Source organism: Porites lutea, chromosome 6 (genome assembly GCF_958299795.1).
Source record: "Porites lutea chromosome 6, jaPorLute2.1, whole genome shotgun sequence".
NCBI classification, from domain to species: domain Eukaryota; kingdom Metazoa; phylum Cnidaria; class Anthozoa; order Scleractinia; family Poritidae; genus Porites; species Porites lutea.
In genome coordinates this window covers 5,508,259-5,513,339 of record NC_133206.1, presented here as the reverse complement: position 1 = coordinate 5,513,339, position 5,081 = coordinate 5,508,259, and the positions used below count along the sequence as shown (strand labels likewise).

General features: G+C 38.1%; 1 long non-coding RNA gene across 1 annotated transcript; it reads left to right on the top strand.

Moving 5' to 3' along the window:
• The first annotated feature begins 2,952 nt into the window (after window positions 1-2,952).
• LOC140942372 (uncharacterized) lies at window positions 2,953-4,864 on the top strand. Its single transcript, XR_012166537.1, has 3 exons — window positions 2,953-3,090; window positions 3,162-3,251; window positions 4,719-4,864. It is a non-coding gene; the product is annotated as an uncharacterized lncRNA (long non-coding RNA).
• The last annotated feature ends 217 nt before the right edge of the window (window positions 4,865-5,081 follow it).

The following is a 5,081-nucleotide window of genomic DNA, read 5'->3' as shown; positions in this document are numbered from 1 at the left end:
ACTTCAAACTAAAATTTGAAGAAAATATAATACTTTTCAATTTTTGCCCCAAATGTGCATGTACGCGAGTTTTTTTCCCGCCATATTTTTCCTGCCCATTTGGTAGGTTTTCTATTTTTGCCGTTTTCTTTAATTTTTTCTACTCTTTCACGAAAATGAAGGCCTTAGGCATCTGTTTTAACGGTATTCTGGCCATTCAGTCAAAGAAATTGCCAATGGTGAAATTGCCGAAGAAGTCTGAACGATGAGTGCATGAACAAGTGGTCAAAAGTAAAGACCTTTGACTTAGAAGACATACTAAGGAGTAGATGGCCGTCTTTTCGTTTTACAAACTGTGGGAGAAATGTTATCCAAAAAGCTATAAATGCGTAATAATTCAACAAGGTAAAAAAACTTCATCTTCACAATATTTAAGTTTCGAGCACGACGGTATGGAGATATGTGACCAATGTTTGGAAAGCCTTGAAGAGAAAAAAGGCGCTGCACACTTCACGCAGGCGTGGTATCAGAAGAAATTGCAAACCTTATACCAAAGGATGAACGGCCGGCTAACTCACGTGATGTGAACCCTCTAGAGACCATCTGGATTATCGTTGATGAGATAACATACAAAGATCCAGCCCCAAAAACACTGGACGAGCTAAGACAGCGAGTACGCTTGGCCTGGAACAATGCGAATATAGACACACGCTTTTGGAGCTCGTACATTCTATACCTCACCGCTTGGAACATGTCAGAAATCATAGAGGAAGACATTCTGGTTACTTATACTTCAGTTGGTCAATGTTAAATGAATAATGAATAACATGCCTACTTTTACAAAAGGTATTTTTAATAATCAGTGAAATTTAAGCAAAGAAACACCCTGTAATTACTCATTAAGAACTTTACCGGAGCTCCCTCTCCTGCCTCTTTTTTACGGAGACGTTCTCAGTGCTTGGGAGAACATATCCAAGCACACAGTGAGGACAAAGAACGAAATCGAAAATGAGATCTTGAGGAATAATCATGAAGTCACTATCGGTGGCAAATCTGTGTTTTATAAGCAATGGTATGATGCTGGCGTAAAGACCTGGCCAGACATCCTAGACAAGGAAGGAAAGTTCGTTTACAGCATTCAAGGAGAAGTACAAAATTAACACAAACTTTCTGTGCTATATTGGCTTGTGTAACGCAATACCAAAGCATTGGAGGAAAGTCTTTAGACGTGATAACGAGGAAAATGACTTGGTAGTTTCGGATGAGTCAGTTCAGCCATTTAAGAACTAACCTCCCACTTGCCGGCAAGCACACGCGTTTTATGTATCTAAATCTTTCCAAAACCTACATCAGAAGTTCGTCTTGTTGAGGCTGGCTTCACAGATCAGACAATTGCGGCGTTCTACGTTCTTCCATTCAAGCTCACAAAAAACTTAAAGCTTTCTATGTTTCAGTTTAAAATAAACCATCACATCCTGTACACTTGCGACAAACTTTTGACTATCATGTATGTGAATTAAAGCAGACCGTAGAGCATCTGTTTGAAGAATGCCAGCATGCCCACTCCTTCTGGAACCTTTTTACCTCTTCGTGGAACTTGACCAATAACGATAAGATCTACGGATATATATCTGCCTGAGAAAAGATCCTTCCATACGTTTAATCTTTGCCTGATAGACGCTCGTTTTTATATCTACCGATCGCAGCCAAAGAAAGCGAACCAATATACTTAGTTTCTTAGCCTTTAAAGCTTTTCCGAAATACAAGTTATCTATAAGGCCTTCAAGTGTCCGTGAATCCTTGAGCCTTTAGCCGGAAACAAGCTTGACTTGACTTGTTTAGTTATTTCTGTTATTTGGTTAATTTTTAATTTATCTATTTTAACTATTCATTTTTTGTAATTAATAATTGCAACCGGCCCTGTGTACCAGTTGTATCTTGTCTGTTCCTTTTATTTTAGTTTTGTAATGTCATTCTTTGTTTGTTAACATTGTACATTGTATTGTACTTATCAATAAGCTTCAATATTAAAAAAAAAAAACTATATCTCTACCTATAATATTTCTCGAGATTTTTACTTCGCGTTTACCGAGTGAGGACACAACAACATTTCAATTTTACGCAAAATTTATATGCGCGATGAGTCTACAACCAAAACTTGTTCATCGTAAAATAATTCCAGAAGTAAGGAACCGGTAAAGCATTCCTTTCAATTTCTCTATCCACAGCAATGCCTCTAATGATCATTTTCACCGTCATTCACTGTCATACCTTGCCGAAAAGACTTAAAATAATTTTTCAAAGAGTGTGTATGTTTACGTTTTTCACCGGGAAATTCTAAGTGACTAATGATTGTCCCTTTCGCCTTAAGAAATACAGGACAATATAGAGCAGTTGTCAAATCTTTCTTTTCGTGGAATCTACCTATTCTAGGCTTTAAAATGACGGTAAAACCATATCTCTACCTATAATATTCGTCGAGGTATTTTCCTTCGCGCTTACCGAATACGGACATAACACCGTTTTACTTTTAAAAGCAGAATTATGCCCGATGACTTCAGAACAAAACCTCGAGCACAAATATCTTAAAAAATAAGCTATCTATAGGCTGCTTTTCAATTTCCTATCCTCACCAAACATTCTAATGATCATTCTCAACGTCAGTCACTGTAATCCCTTGTTGAAAAGAGTTAAAATAATTTTCCCGAAGAGTGTGTATGTTTACGTTTTTGGCCTGGAAATCTCAAGGAAGATCTCTTACTAATTGCATACGCGTACGCTAACGATAATAACCTGAACTTCATCCGAGCAAACGATTTCTAAAAATATAATTCTTGTCATTTGTTAAGCAATACTGGTTCCGAAGCATAGTTAATTGTCCGACAACGCCTCAAGTCATACGACTTTTTCAAGTAGTAGACAGCAGTCAATTACGACTGTATAGCCAATAATAATGTTCATCGAGCTGTCCACATGTTAATTATTAGTATACTCGTATAAAAGTGAATACCTACACGTGTATCGTCCTCTCGTTTGTAGCTTTTGCCTTTCGAGAGTGCCATTCGTGGTATATCTGCGACGTAATTTCTTCGCTTCGTTGTATCATCTTCGGTCAGTATTCTTGCAAGCAGTCCTGCTTTTATGATGAGCAACGCAACTCAAACATTTCTCTTTTTATCCAGATATCAAGTCTCTGTTTCATTGAAATTCCCTTGTACAGGTATTATTTCCAAAGACAGCTCTAATTCCAGTTCAGTTTACTACATTTAAACGTAAGTAGGTATCCGTTTCAAATGCTTTATAAATTACACTTACGCTTAAATAATTTCTTTATGACAGTACAAAATTACTTAATTTATACTATACTACTACATGCGAATTTCTGCGAGAGGTGGTATTTCAGCTTTATATGCATCAGTCAATTTCAGCTGCGCCCTCCCTCCCTCCCCCCCCCCCCCCCCTTCCTCGGGCTGGCCCCAAGGCATTTTGCCTTGAATTGCAAATTCCCGGGGATGGGACTCTTGAGCTCTCAAATACCCCGGGATGGGGACTAAAAAAGAGGGCAAGTGCCCCGTTCTCCGTCAACACTGCAAAATTTTTCAAAGATCGCATTGATCGAATAGTGCCGTTTTAAACATTTTAATGTGCGACGTTGTGCTTCAAGTAACGTCTTCCTTTGTAATAGCGTTAGGATTCTAATTAAGACTTCAGTCCGCGACGACATCCACCAGTTTATGGTTTTAGTATTGATATAAAATTATTACCATTAAAATTAATAGAGCGCTGTAAAGTTATATACCTACATATATGAATATTATTATATGAATAGTTTTATAAACATGAAAGGATGTCCTTCAAATAATATCAACAGAAATTTGATTCGCTATCCAAAAAACATTGGTTCACGTCGATAGCTCCCGAGTTTCTCTATGTAATTCTATCTTGATAAGCAATGAAGAAACGCATGCATAAAATCGAGAACATGCCGTTAAAGCCCTATGTCCTTCTTTTTTTTTTTTCAGTAATATCCTCTCTGTAGTGGTATTTTGATAGGAAACCTCGTGCGTGTCAAAAGCTCGGGAATAGATAGCCCCGGGGTCGGCAAATGCCCGGTACCCGGGCAGCGCAAAATTTGCAAATGCCCCACCCCTGGGACTGCAAGGCGAGCAAATGGCCCGCAGTAGCCCGGGGGGGGGGGGGGGGGAGGTGGGTGCAGCTGGAATTGACTGGTACATTAATTTGAAATGCTTTATACATGTGAAAATTACGAACCTTTTCTGGATAAACAAATAATGGCATGATTTGTGGTGATATTTGGCATAAATACCACTTGTGATATCAAATTTTACTCGCCCAACGGCTCGTGAAATTACGTTATAACAATTCCGAAATATCACTCGTGGCATTTATGCCAAATATCACTACAAATCATGCTATTACCTGTACTTATTAACCTCTATATGAGAAATTTCTGCAATTAGTTAGCTCAGAGCAGTGGTATTTCAGCTTAAATATTTGAACGACCTACATGTGAAAACTTTTGCGGGTAGCAGTATAAAGATGATCGGTGAATAGCATCATTTGTACGTGATTTCTGCTTAAACACCACTCGTGATATTTCAAAATTGTTTCTAATAACAATTTCGAAATATCACTCGTGGTATTTATGCCAAATATCACTATTACCCATGCTATTACCTATACTAAAACCGGAACTACTTGATCCTTTGCCCTTTCAGGTTCAAAGAACCAACTCAGTATCACACGTGCTATTGCGCAGGACAGATTCCTTGATTTTCAAAGAAGACAAAACCTCCATTGTTCTATTAGGTAAGACTTTACAATCACAATCTTTAGCTACAAACTTAAATCTACAAGCTTTGCAAGTCATTGTATGCACGCAGTGAAGAATATTCGCAATCTACAAGCTTTGAAAGTCACTGTATGCGTGCACTGAAGAATATTCGCAAGCGGTCATTTCTTTATGACATTCAAGGTTCTATGGGCCTACTCAAAACTATTTCAAGCGTCCTATTTCCTTTGCGACTTTGAAGCTAAATCACTCGAAATTCTTTGACGGTGCATCAGACTAATTAACGTTT